The sequence below is a fragment of the Manis javanica genome, chromosome 7 (assembly GCF_040802235.1).
Source record: "Manis javanica isolate MJ-LG chromosome 7, MJ_LKY, whole genome shotgun sequence".
Taxonomy (NCBI): Eukaryota; Metazoa; Chordata; class Mammalia; order Pholidota; family Manidae; genus Manis; species Manis javanica.
In genome coordinates this window covers 73,075,636-73,090,848 of record NC_133162.1, presented here as the reverse complement: position 1 = coordinate 73,090,848, position 15,213 = coordinate 73,075,636, and the positions used below count along the sequence as shown (strand labels likewise).

At 40.5% G+C, this 15,213-nt stretch overlaps 1 protein-coding gene across 8 annotated transcripts in view; it reads right to left on the bottom strand.

Moving 5' to 3' along the window:
* CSGALNACT2 (chondroitin sulfate N-acetylgalactosaminyltransferase 2) overlaps positions 1-14,906 on the bottom strand; it is a 56,180-nt gene extending 41,274 nt beyond the window's left edge. For all 8 annotated transcript variants that reach the window (XR_005057119.2, XR_005057120.2, XR_005057121.2 and 5 more), the window contains exon 1: positions 14,756-14,906. The gene's annotated coding sequence lies outside the window, so the exon portion shown is untranslated. The remainder of the gene's footprint in view (positions 1-14,755) is intronic.
* Positions 14,907-15,213: the final 307 nt, after the last annotated feature.

Below are 15,213 nucleotides of genomic sequence, written 5' to 3'. Positions count from 1 at the left end.
TCTGTTCAATTATTTCCTCCCCCAGTTTGGGGAAGTTTTCAGCAATTATTTCTTCAAAGACACTTTCTATCCCTTTTCCTCTTTCTTCTTCTTCTGGTACCCCTATAATACAAATATTATTTCTTTTGGATTGGTCACATAGTTCTCTTAGTGTTGTTTCGTTCCTGGAGATCCTTTTATCTCTCTCTATGTCAGCTTCTATACGTTCCTGTTCTCTGGTTTCTGTTCCTTCAATGGCCTCTTGCATCTTATCCATTCTGCTTGTAAATCCTTCCAGGGATTGTTTCACTTCTGTGATCTCCTTCCTGACATCTGTGATCTCCCTCCGGACTTCATCCCATTGCTCTTGCATTTTTCTCTGCATCTCATCCCATTTCTCTTGCATTTTTCTCTGCATCTCTGTCAGTATGTTCATGATTTTTATTTTGAATTCTTTTTCAGGAGGACTGGTTAGGTCTGTCTCCTTCTCAGGTGTTGTCTCTGTGATCTTTGTCTGCCTTTAGTTTTGCCTTTTCATGGTGACAGAGATAGTTTGCAGAGCTGGTACGAGTGACCGCTGGAAGAGCTTCCCTTCTTGTTGGTTTGTGGCCTTCCTCTCCTGGGAGAATAGCGACCTCTAGTGGCTTATGCTTGGCAGCTGTGCGCAGACAGGGCTTCTGCTACCTGCTGGTTGCTATGGAGTTTATCTCCACTGTTGCTGTGGGTCTGGCCTGGCTGGGTCTGCTCCTCCAAAATGGTGGAGCCCCGTTGGAGGGGGAGCAGCTGTGAGGCTATTTATCTTCGTAATGGGCCTATGTGCTCCCTGTTGCCCAGGGGGTTAGAGTGCCCAGAGATCCCCAGATTCCCTGCCTCTGGTCTAAGTGTCCTGTCCTGCCCCTTTAAGACTTCCAAAAAGCACTCTCCAAACCAAAACAACAACAGCAACAACAAAAGAGGGGAAAAAAAAAGAAAAGGAAAAAGCGCGCGATTTTCTTTGTCCTCAGGCACCATTCTCAGGCACCCGCTCACCGGTCTTGCTGCCTTCTTTCCCTAGTATTGGGGTCCCTGTCCCTTTAAGGCTTCCAAAAAGCACTCGCCAAAAAAAAAAAAAAAAAAAGGGAGAAACACACAATATTGTTTGTCCTCAGGCGCCGGTCTCAGGCACCCACTCACCCGTCTTGCTGCCCTGTTTCCCTAGTATTGGGGTCCCTGTCCCCTTAAGGCTTCCAAAAAGCACTTGCCAAGAAAAAAGGGAAAAACGCGCGATTTTCTTTGTCCTCAGGCACCGGTCTCAGGCACCCGCTCACCGGTCTTGCTGCCCTGTTTCCCTAGTATTGGCGTCCCTGTCCCTTTAAGGCTTCCAAAAAGCACTCGCCAAGAAAAAAAAAAGGGGGAAAAAACGGGCGATTTTTTTTGTCCTCAGGCGCCGGTCTCAGGCACCCACTCGCCAGTCTTTCTGCCCTGTTTCCCTAGTATTGGGGTCCCTGTCCCTTTAAGGCTTCCAAAACGCAGTCGCCAAAAAAAAAGGGAAAAACGCGTGATATTCTTTGTTCTCAGGCACCAGTCTCAGGCACCCGTTCACCGGTCTTGCTGCCCTGTTTCCCGGGTATTGGGGTCCCTGTCCCTTTAAGGCTTCCAAAAAGCACTCGCCAAAAAAAGGGGAAAACGCGCGATATTCTTTGTCCTCAGGCGCGGGTCTCAGGCACCTGCTCACCGGTCTTACTGCCCTGTTTCTCTGGTATTGGGGTCCCTGTCCTTTTTAGGCTTCCAAAAAGCACTCGCTAAAAAAGAAAAAAAAACTGCTCCGGTTTCTTTCTATCCGCCAGGAGCCGGGGGGAGGGGCGCTCGGGTCCCGCCGGGCCGGGGCTTGTATCTTACCCCCTTCATGAGGCGCTGGGTTCTCGCAGGTGTGGATGTGGTCTGGATGTTGTCCTGTGTCCTCTGGTCTCTACTTTAGGAAGAGTTTTCTTTGCTTTATTTTCATAATTCTATGTGGTTTTGGGAGGAGAGTTCCGCTGCTCTACTCACGCCGCCATCCTTCATTATCTTTTAAATAATGAGATTCAGGAGTTTCTTATGGTTTTGAGGCATGGTAAAATCCTCCTAGTTTTACTCGCTTTGCATCCCTATTTTATTTTTGTATCGCACATTCATATGTGGAGTATAAGAACAAAGAAAAACTGAAGGAACAAAACAGCAGCAGAATCACAGAACCCAAGAATGGACTAACAGTTACCAAACAGAAAGAGACTGGGGAGAATGGGAGGGTAGGGAGGGATAAGGGCAGGGAAGAAAAAAAAAAGTTAATCCCAATGCAATAATAAAACAAACACAACTCAATTAGAAATTGGCAGAAGATTTGAACAAACACTTCAAATAAGCACACACAGGAAAAATGTTCAGCATTGTTAGTCATTAGAGAAATGCAAATTCAAACCACAATGAGATACCACTACACAGAATGGCTAAAATTAAAAAGACTAATGACAAAAAAAAGACTTGGTGACAAAGGGGAGGAACTAGAACTTTCATATACTGATGCTTAGGAGATAAGATGGCTTCACAGTTTCCTAACAAGTTAAACACAAGCCTACCAAATGATTAAGTCATTTCGTCCCAAATATTTATCCAAGAGAAATGAAAGCCCATGTCCATACAAAGACTTGTGCACAAATGTTCACAGCAACTTTATATGTAACAGCCAAAAACTAGAAACAACTCAATGTCCAGCAACAGGTGGAAATAAACAAACTGTGGTATAGCCATACAATAGAAAACTGCTCGGCAATAAAAAGTAATAAACTATAAACACATCGCTTCATCCTGGGTGAATCTCAGTAATTATTCAGAGTAATAGAAGCTCAACAATGAAAGAGTACAACATACTGTATGATTACATTTACATAAGACTCTAGAAAATTTAAGGTAATTTGTAGTGACAGAAAGCAGATTTAGTTTTCATAGTAGCAGCAAAATTGCATTTGTAAGAAACCTCCATTTTGTTCATGAAAAGGACAAGCATGAATGTTTGTTGTCCACAGTTTGGATTTAAATAACAAAACAAAGAGTTCAGTTTGAAAAAGTTTTTGGAAAAAATGGTGGAGTAGGGCAGCAAGGTGAAAACTTCTTCCTACATACACACCAAGTAAGCAACTACAGCAAATAGAACTAATCCTGAAAATGACCCAAAGACTGCAGAACAGACCATCTACATCTGGTGAAGAAGAGAGGACCACACTGTGAAGGGTATAGTGACAGAGCTGCAACTGAGTGGGACCCAAGCCCTTCCCCCATCCCAGCTCACAAGTGAAAGGGAGAAGAAAGGAGTGGGGAGGGAATAAGCATGCAGTAATCCTGCACATCTGGCCCTGGAGATTTGCTCTGGGAACACGAGGCCACATTGCACTGGGCTTTGGTAATTAACAGGGCTGGACACCAGGGAAAGGCACAGAACTCTGGAGGGCTGAGAATCCTGTCACTTATGTTGGACAGGCAGTTGGTCCCACTGAGACCCAACAAAGAGGTAGCAGTTTGAATGATTTACCAGCAGCAGGAAGCATGCCAGAGGGGTAGGGGTTGGGGGAGCTATCTCTGGAGGAGAAAGGGCAGGGAACCTCAGCCCAACTGGTTGGGGCTTGCAGAGGCCAGCTCCAAAAACACTCCATCTTCCTCACTGGTGGCTCAGCCCTGAGGTGGCACACCCCTGTGTACCTGCCTCACCTGGCCTGCTCAGTCCAGCAATGGTTCAACTTTGCTGACTGGCAGGCAGAGAGCGGACTACACTTTCCCAGCTCTCCCAGCCCTCCCTCAACTCAACTGGCCAGACACTTCCAGAAGCCAGCTCTAGACTCTCCACCTGCCCCACTGGCTTAAACCCAGCACCTCACAGCATGCTCACCCCATTGGGCACACTCGACCTGGCAGCAGTCTGCCATTGCTGACTAGCAGGCAAAATACAGCTCCACCCATAATGAATCCCAGCAGAAGTGCCTCATGTCACACTAAGGGCTCACGGAGGTGAGCTGTGGGGATCAACAACTGCCGGCAGACAGGAAGAAAGGCTGGCCCCGCCCACAGCTCACCACAGCACCTGCAAGTCAGCTGCAAAGGAGAACCAGGCACTGGTGAGCAAAGAGTCTTGAGCTTCTTGCCACTACAGGATTCCCACTTCATAAAGCCACTACTTTCAAGACCAGGAGGCATAGCTGATCTAATAAAAAGGAAGGAGCACAGAAACCCAGACAAAATGAGGAGGCAGATGAATATGTCCTAAACAAAAGAACAAGATAAAACACCAGAGAAAAGAGCCAAATGAAATGGAGATTAGCAATCTTCCTAGGAAAGAATTCCAAGTAACAGTCCTAGAGATGCTCACTGAACTGTAGAAGAACTGATTATCTCAGCGAGAACCTCAACAAAGAGACAGAAAATATGAAAAAAGGCCAATCAAAGCTAGAGAATACAATAACTGAAATGAAAAATACCACAGAGGGAATGAATAGCAGACTGCTGGAAGTAGAGGAAACAATCAGTGTGATGGAAGATAGACAGCAGCAGAGTAACCAAGCTGAGGAACAGAAAGGAAAAAGAATTTCTAAAAACGAGAAAATGCTGAGAGAGCTGTGTAACAACTCCAAATGAAACTTTGCATAATATGGGTTCCAGAAAGAGGAGAGAGAGATAAAGAGTAGAAAGTGTCTTTGAAGAAACAATAGTGAAAACCTCCCCAATCTAGGGAAGGAAATAGACACCCAGGTTCTGGAAGCTCAGAGAGCCCCTAACAAGATAAACCCAAGGAAGACAATGCCAAGACATGTAATTAAAATGGGAAAGATTAAAGAAAGAATCCTAAAAGCAGTAAGAAAGAAGCAGTTACTTACTAAGGGAAACCCCATAAGGCTATCAGATTTCTCAGCAGCAACTTTAGAGGCCAGAAGAGTGGCATGAAATATTCAAAGCATTGAAAGGGAAGAGCCTCCAACCAGGAATTCTCTGCCCAGCAAGGTTATCATTCAGAATTGAAGGAGAGATTAAAAATTTCCCAGATAAATGAAGTGTAAAAGAATTTACCACCACTAAATCAGACTTACAGGATATATTAAAGAATTTCTGTAGATGGTAATGTTCTTAGGCCTAAATATTTTTCATCAGTGAAAATAAGCTCACAGTAAAGGTAGTAGAAAGAGGAAGAGAATCAGGAAAACATTTACAATTGCATCAGAAAGAATAAAACACCTAGGAATAAACTTAACCAATGAGGTGAAAGACCTCATGAGAGAAACTAAAGAAGACACCAATGAAGGGAAATCTATCCCACACTCATGGATAGGAAGAATTAATATTATCAAATGGCCATCCTGCTGAAAGCAATTTACAGATTTAATATAATACCTATCAAAATACCAATGGCATTTTTCAATGACCTAGAGTAAATAATCCTAAAATTTATATGGAACCACAAAAAGACCCCTAATAGCCAAAGCAATCCTAAGAAAGAACAAAGCTGGGGGGATTATGCTCCCTGACTTCAAGCTATACTACAAAGCAATAGTAACCAAGACAGTATGGTACTGGCATAAGAACAGAGACCCACAGATCAATGGAACAGAACAGAGAGCCCAGATACAATCCCATGCATATGTGGTCACTTAATATATGATAAAGAAGCCATGAATATACAATGGGGAAAAGACAGTCTCTTCAATAACTGGAGATGGGAAAATTGGACTGTTATATAAGAGAATGAAAATGGATTACTCCCTAACTCCATACATGAAAGTAAACTCGAAGTGGATGAAAGACTTAAATGTAAGACATGAAACCATAAAACTTTCAGAAGAAAACACACGCAAAAATCTCATGAACATAATCATGAGTAATATTTTTCCAAAGAAGACATACACATGGCCAGCAGGCACAGGAAAAGATGCTCCATATTGCTAATCATCAGGGAAATGCAAATCAAAACCACAATGAGGTATCACCTCACACCAGTTGGAATGGCCACTAACCAAAAGACAAGAAATAATAAGTGTTGGTGAGGATGTGGGGAAAAGGGAACCCTCCTACAGTGCTGGTGAATTGTAAATTGGTGCAGCCACTATGTGAAGCAGTATGGAGGTTCCTCAAAAAACTTAAAGTGGAAATACCAAACATTCCAGTAACACCACTTCTAGGAATTTACCCAAAGAAAACAAAATGTCTGAATCAAAACAATATATGTACCCCTATGTTTATCACTGCATTATTTACAACAGCCAAGATAAGGAAGCAACCAAAGTGCCCATCAATAGAGGAATGGATAAAGAAGATGTGGTACATATACACAATGAAATATTATTCAGCTATAAAAAAGAAAGAAATCCTACCATTTGTGACAACACGGATGGACCTAGAGGGTATTATGCTATATGAAATAAGCCAGGCAAAGAAAGACAAATACCATATGATTTTGCTTATATGTGGAATCTAAAAACAAAACAAAACACAATAGACTCAGACACTGAGAAGTTAAGGTTACCATGGGGAAGGAGTTGGGTATGAAATAGGTGAAGGGGATAATGTGGCACAAATGAGTGAGATAGGTGAAAGGATAAAGCGGCACAAAATCTCAATCGGAATAAAAATTAGTCACAGGGATGAACATCCAGCATAGAGAATATAGTCAATAATTCTGTAACATCATTCAATGTTGACAGATTGTAACTATCCAGTTGGGATGAGGATTTAATAATGTAGATAACTGTGGAATCACTATGCTGTTTACTTGAAACCATTAAAATACTGTATATCAACTATACTTCAGTTAAAAAAATAAAAAAGCCAAAACAAAATTAAAAACCAACACAACTAAGCAAACCTCCCTCAAAAAAAAGTAGAATTCGTATTACTCTGAAGGTTCCTTACATCTTTTCTACTTGCCTTGCGATTTTGAAACAACTGATTATTAAAGGTAGTTCATTCTACAGCATTGGCCCTTACATAAAAATATGACCTTTCAGCAGTTTCTACTCAATCTTTTGATTTTACAATGTTATGTACTAATACATATTTCATTCATAATTTTCAGCATATTTACACTGCAGTGTTCCAAGTTAACTTCAGCAGTAAGAGTAACATCTATTGCCTTCTGCAAAATACAATCCACTTGAATCTATTTATTTTTCAAGTACTATTCTGTATAAGGTTCCTAAATTTTTTGTACAAAACAATTTCTTATTAAGGTCTTCAAAAACAATTTGTAATTCTGAGTTTTTATACAACAAAAACAAAGTTACAAAATTATTTAGAAAACATAACCACTGTCAGAGAAATAAATATAAGTATAAATATTTGTGAGGGAAGAGATTAGAACCTTTTATTCTCGAGCAATTGGTAAGTATTGCACTGATACATGGATTCTTTAAATGTCATTGAATAAATGGTTTGTTAGTATTTAGAAATAAAGGTACTGATCACCAGAAGGCAGTACTCATTCAACAAATATTTGAGTATCTACTGTGGGCCAGACATTGCACTGGACTGAGTTCCCTCCCCATTCATATGTTGAAATCCTAGCACCCAGTGTGATGATAGGAGGTGGGGTCTTTGGCAGGTATTAGGTAATGAGGAAGTACTCATGAATGAGATTAGTGCCCTTATGAAGACATCCCAGAGAGCTATGTAGCCCTCTTTCTGCCATGTGAAAATATAACAAGAAGTTAACAGTCTACAACCTGGAAGAGGGTTCACCAGACAACCAGGCTGGCATGCCAATCTCAGACTGTCGGTAATAAATTTGTTTTTCATAAGCATGTTCATGTCATTTTGTTATAGCTGCCCAAACTGACTAAGACAGGCACTGTGTTGGGTGCCAAGTAACACCTGACATATTATTTTGAGAAGTGTTCCTGGGGAAAAGTATACGCATGGTATCCATATTTCAGCTACACAAATGGCAACAATACTCATATCACTATATATAATGAAGAAAAATGTGCCAAAGGCAGTCTGTGGGGCAGTAAAAACAACTTGGAGACTCAAGTATAATAGCTGCTTACCAGCTGTGTAATCTTGGGCATACTACTTAACCTATCTGGGCTTCCTCTATAAAATAAGACAGTTTGTGTGGATGGCCAAGGCTCCTTCCCAAAATGTTACAGTTCCTTTGCTTAAAGGTAAACTAAAAATACACACACACAAACTTCTAATTTTTTGGAGAACAAATTCGATTTAAATGCACTTGCCCTTCAATCCAGTAGTTCACAATCCCACTTTTAAGATTCTATACCAGAAATACTAGTATATAAAGTCACATGCATAAGATGTTTACTGGTGTTGTATTAACAGCAAAATAAAAATAAAAGCAATGTGAAGTCCACCAATAAGAGAAATGTTAAATAAACTGCATACATTTATATGAGAAATGTTAAATAAACTGCATACATTTGTACAACAAAATGTTTAAAAGAAGACAAAGATCCAGATGTGCTGACATAGATAATATCTATAAAATAGACTTAACAGATTACACATATTTCTCAGTTTGTCTTGTTTGTATATTAGGCTTGGGAGCCGGATGGCCTAAATTCACATATCTGCTCTACCACTTTCTAATTCTTCATTACAGACACGTTCCGTCATCTCAATGAACTTCAGCTTTCTCACTTCTTAGGTGAGGATAACTGCAGAGCCTACCTTGGAGAGCTACTGCAACAATTATTCAAGTAAAATATGACAAGCAGTAAGTGCTCTCTCAAGTGTTAGGTATTGTTTCCCTTAGGCAAAGTTTGGTTTTGTTGTTAAATCTATCAATCTTTCCCTGCATGACTTCTTGACTTTAGCACCCCTATCCAAAATAATCCTAAAATATAATTAATTTCCTCAAAAGATAGCGAATTCTTATCACACTTTGTTGTCACTAAATGAAATGGCACTTTTATCACAAGCAAAATTCCTTTATATATGGATATCTATTTCTGGCCTCAAAACCAAGGATTAGCAAACATTTCAGGTGCAGTGTCAGATCGTAAATAATACAACCAGTCAACTCTGCCTTGCAGCACAAGAGCAGCCCTAGACAATGTGTAAATGATTGGACATAAGTTATGTTCCTATGGACACTGAAATTTGAAATCCATGTAATTTCTGTGTCACAAAGTATTCTTCTTTTTCTGTTCTTTTTTCATGCTTTTAAAATATAAAAGTCAGTATCTGAATTCAGCAAAGTTGCAGGATACAAAATTAATACACAGAAATCTGTTGCATTCCTATACATTAATGATGAACTAGCAGAAAGAGAAATCAGGAAAACAATTCCATTCACAACTGCATCAAAAAGAATAAAATACCTAGGAATAAACCTATAAAGGAAGTGAAAGACCTATACCCTGAAAACTAAAAGACACTCATGAGATAAATTAAAGAAGATAACAATAAATGGAAACACAGCCCATGCTCATAGACAGGAAGAATTAATATTGTCAAAATGGCCATCCTGCCTAAAGCAATCTATAGATTCAATGTAATCCTATCAAAATACCAACAGTATTCTTAAATGAACTGAGCAAATAGTTCTAAAATTCATATGTAACCACAAAAGACCCTGAATAGTCAAAGCAATCCTGAGAAGGAAGAAAAAGCAGGGGGAATTATCCTCCCTAACTTCAAGCTCTACTACAAAGCCACAGTAATCAAGACAATTTGGTACTGGCACAAGAACAGACCCACAGACCAACAGAACAAACTAGAGAGCCCAGATATAAACCCAACCATATGTGGTCAATTGATATACGATAAAGGAGCCATGGATATACAATGGGGAAATGACAGCCTCTTCCACAGTTGGTGTTGGCAAAACTGGACAGCTACATGTAAGAGAATGAAACTGGATTATTGTCTAACCCTACACACAAAAGTAAACTCAAAATGGATCAAACACCTGAATGTAAGACATGAAACCATAAAACTCTTAGAAGACAACATAGGCCAAAATCTCTTGGACATAAACATGAGGAACTTCTTCATGAACATATCTCCCTGGGCAAGGGAAACAAAAGCAAAAATGAACAAATGGGACTATATCAAACTAAAAAGCTTCCGTACAGCAAAGGACACCATCAGTAGAACAAAAAGACATCCTACAGTATGGGAGAATATATTCATAAATGACATATCCGATAAGGATTGACATCCAAATTATATAAAGAGCTCATGCACCTCAACAAACAAAAAGCAAATAAGCCAATTAAAAAATGGGCAGAGGAGCTGAACAGACACTTCTCCAAAGAAGAAATTCAGATGGCCAATGGGCACATGAAAAGATGCTCCACATCGCTGATCATCAGAGAAATGCAAATTAAAACCACAATGAGATATCACCTCACACCAGTTAGGATGGCCAACATCCAAAAGACAAACAACAAATGTTGGCAAGGTTGTGGAGAAAGGGGAACCCTCCTACACTGCTGGTGGGAATGTAAATGAGTTCAACCACTGTGGAAAGCAGTATGGAGGTTCCTCAAAAAATTCAAAATAGAAATACCATTTGACCCAGGAATTCCACTCCTAGGAATTTACCCTAATTCTGCAGGAGCCCAGTTTGAAAAAGACATATGCACCCCTATGTTTATCACAGCACTAACAATAGCTAAGAAATGGAAACAACCTAAGTGTCCATCAGTAGATGAATGGATAAAGAAGATGTGGTATATATACACAGTGGAATATTATTCAGCCATAAGAAGAAAACAAATCCTACCATTTGCAACAACATGGATGGAGCTGGAGGGTATTATGCTCAGTGAAATAAGGCGGGCAGAGAAAGACAAGTATCACATGATTTCACTCATCTGTAGAGTACAAGAACAAAGAAAAAACTGAAGGAACAAAACAGCAGCAGATTCACAGAACCCAAGAATGGACTAACAGTTACCAAAGGGAAAGGGACTGGGGAGGGTGGGTGGGAAGGGAGGGATAAGGGGGAAAAAGGGGTATTATGATTAGCACACATAATGTGAAGGGGAGGGAAACAGGGAAGGCTAGTATAACACAGAGAAGACAAGTAGTGATTCTATAGCATCTTACTACACTGATGGACAGTGACTATAATGGGGTATGTGGTGGGAACTTGATAATGGGGGGAGTCTAGTAACCATAATACTGCTCATGTAAAATCATACATTAATGATACCAAAAATATATATATGAATATAAAAGTCACTCTAAGGTCACAGGTTATACTAAAATACCTGAGAAGCCAGGTTTGGTCATGATGCTCAAACCCTTACATTTTTTTACACTAAAATTTTTTTATATTTCTAAAATTCCATGAAGTATGAGAAAATGGTTAAACATGATATAAGAAGCATACAATGAAACCTCTCCCTTCTATCCCAGAGGTCCACTTCCCCTTTCCTGTTTTTGTGTATCCTTCCAAATCTATAGCCAATATTAAACCTATCATCATAAACAGCCTTATACATACATAACTTTTCACATATGTATCATCTATAGGATAAATCCCTGGAAACAAAACTGCTGGGTTAAATTTCATTAAAATAGTCATTCCAGCATGTAACTGGTCAGTACCTGTAGTTTCTCCTGTGTTCAGGATAAGCCTTCCAACATGCCTTCACCTATTTCCCACCTTCCCCACCAATTTGAAAATCATGTAAAATATTTGTTCTAGATTACAGATTTTAAAACTGTACCTATTGTGGTTAATGAATATTTTTTATAGCATTACATTAAATTTCTTAGCATAGTTATCAATGCCTTGGAGTAGAGAATTAAGTTCACTGTTTTGTTTGATTACTGTTTTTTGAATTCCACCTCTATTTTTCTTGGATTAATTTTTCATTAGATATAGTACATCTTGGGATATTCCTAGTGGGTATGGATGAAAATGATTTTATTTTTCCCTCAGTCTGAAAGACAGTTTGGTTAGGGATAAGATTCTGAGTTCAAAATATGTTCCATGAGCACTTTTTAAACACTGATCCACTTCATCTAATATTCCCTGTCCCAGATTAGAAGTTAAACTGCAAGTCTGATTTCCACTCGTTTATAGGTAACCAAGCTTCTCCGTGGAAGCTTTTGAGATTGTATATTGATCCATGAAGGTCATAAATTGCATTAGAATGTATGTAGGTGTGTCTATAAATATTCTTTTAAGACTCTCAGTATGTCTATTCCATTCACAAATTCATACACTTCTACTCAGAGAAATTTCCTTGTTTCTTTCTTTTGTTCCCTTGACACAGTATTTTGTTCCCATTCTACTGTAAGGTAGAAATGGAAAATCTGTCATCTACTGTGTGTTGTGAAGGGAGGAGAATGGTGAGCAAGAGCTGTTAGCATAGCCAGAAACCCTCAACCTATGCCACATCTTTCCACAAGCTCTCTCTAAAGTTATACTTCCTGATCAGCCCCACCTTACAGATAAAGAAGTGGAGAGGGGAAAGGGGAAGGTGGATTTGTATTTGCCAGTGCTTTATCCCCTGATAAATGTGGCTTCACTGCCCTAGACTGCCTGGATTATCCTACTCTCATCTCTGTGGTCATTTCTCCTCTTCCAATTTCTATTCCGTCCTGGAAGTCCTATTAGAAGTACACTGGCTCTTCTGTATCTATTTTCCATGTCGTGGCTATTTTTTCCTACTTTCTACGTTTTAATATTCTAGAACTGATTGCTTTTATAAGGGCAGCCTGTATATGTTCAGCAGGCATGATACACTCCCAAATCTGAGCATACTAATATTTATTTTAAAGTTCTCTCCTTCTTCTTCTTCTTTTTTTTTTTTTTTTACAGTAACTCCAATACTTCAGGTCTAGTTCTTTTATTTGCTCAGTCTGGGGCATCTCTGACATACTACTGATTTCTCACAAATGTTTAGAATATTTTTGTCTCTACCATAAATGTATCAGTAGCTGAGTACACGCAGAAATCAGTTGTCTTACAGCAAATCCACATTTGTAACTAACTCTATACTTCAATTTTACAGTTAAACCTAGTACTTGTGTAAGTTCTTTGACTTGCAATCTCATGATTCTTCAATCCATTTTTAGTCATATCCTTTTGGAAAGTTTCGTTTCCCCTAACAACCACTAACTTGGGTAACACAGTTTTTACCTAAGTGTTACGCAACAAGCTGCAGGGACAGATCATCACCAGCTTTAAGAGACTTGTCTACCAGTTATAAATAAGTAATGACAGTCTGGTAGAAGTCCAGGAAGTAAATAATAATACAGTAATGAATCACTTAAATCTTGAACTTGTAATAGTTATGCTTTTTACCCATCTTTAATGTTACAGAAGTTAAATTCTCTTAAAAAAAAAAGGGGAAGACTGTGTTGGCTAAAATTTCATTTTCTGCCTACTTTATGATTCAGCCATTCCACAACTGACAGAAATGCATGCAAATGTTCACCAAGACATTTACAAGAATATTCATAGCATTTTTCAAAATATATAACAAGAATTGGAAACAGAAATATCTATCAACAGAAGAGTAGTCATATAATCATATAATGGAACATTACACAGCAATAAAAAAGAATTAACTGATACATGAAACATCATGGGTGAATCTCACAAGCATGTGCACACTGTATGATTCCATTAATATACAGCCCAAAACAGACAAAACAAATAGATGGTGACAAAAATCAGAATACTGACTGAAGAGCAGGAGTAAAATTCAGTTAGTAGAAAGAGAAGGAAAATCCTAGGATGATGAAAATGTTCTATAGGTATAATCTAATCTGCTGGTGGTTACACAAGTTAATAAATACATAAAAATTCACTGAGCTGTACAATTAAGGTTTATGCAAATGACTTCATGTTTTTAATACCTCAGCAAAAAAGTTAACAAATGAAAAAAAAAGTAATTTCGAGACTGTTTAGAACCAAAACTGTGCTTATTTATGTCAAAATTCTCTGGGGCATAAATACTGGAAATCCAACACCCTTTTTAACCATCTTTTAGTCCCATTACAATTTTAAACACTTTATCAGAATAATATAAAATGAACGTTAACATTCTCAGTCTTAAAATATTTGGTTTCCCTCTTCCAAGTTTGAAAGGACTATTTTAATACAACATTAAAAAGATTAATTCCACCAAAAATGAAGGCCCAGCCCCTGTGAACTTTCAAAGATGGTTAAATTCCAGGTATGTGCATGTAAATTTCAAGAGCAGACTGAAGGATAAAAGCTTAAGATTTACAGTCAAATTTTCATTTTGCCAATAACAACTTCACAAAGAAAAGATTTAAGAATCCTCGGCAAGGACCTCAGGAATAGCGTAACTTTCAACAGTAAGTGTGAAAATGCAAGAGGCTCCGCCTGCCCTGGTATCCTCGGCCGCCTAATTCTCACACAAATGTGCATCTGGCAGACACAGCGAGGAGCTGCTGTCAGAGGTTACATCAACGCGACGACCAGGTAGCAGCTGACTGCAGAGTTTACCCACCGACAAGCAGAGTTGTTGGTGAGGTGTTAACAAAAAAGAGCGATAAAAATCAAACACCAAAACCAACGGTCTCTGGTAGCCTCGTTCTCAAAAGATAACTCAAACCGCTCCGAAAAAACCGCGGCTTTTCCTGACACCGAAGCGGACTCTGGAGGGCTTGTCCGCAGGCGACCGCACTGGAATGGGATCCCCCTAAGGGCTCGTCCGTGGAGTGACCCACCGCCCAGGGACCCAGAGCTGTCGGTCCGCGCCCCAGCATCCACACTGCTCCGCCCGGGACAGCAGCAGGCGGGCGAGCGAGGCCGGGTGGGCCGCGTACTCACCGCACTCACTAGCCTGCGCAGGGCTGCAGCCTCCTCCCTGGCCTCGGGCATACCCGGGCGGCGCCCGGCGCGCTTCACAGCCCACCCTCTGGGCGCGCCGCCGCGCCGCCAACAGCCACTTCCGGCGCGCGTGAGGAAATGAGGCTGCCGCGGCGGCGCGCGCCCGCCCCACCCAGCCACCGCCCGAAGAGCTCCGCCTCTGCCCGCCCGCTACCCAGGAACCCCGCCCACGCCCCCAAGATCTTCGCTCACGCCTGCTAGTGCCCAGGTCCCAAGAGCCCCGCCCCCGCCCCCGCCATCTCCGCCCATGGTCCCGGGAGTCCCACCCACGTCCCCCATTAACTCCTCCCACGCTCCTGAAAGAACCTCCCACTTTCCCTCAAGTCCTGCCAGCGCCCTGCCCCGAGAACCTCCACCGCGCTCAAGCCGGGCATGGAAAGCTCGGTAACCGGCATACA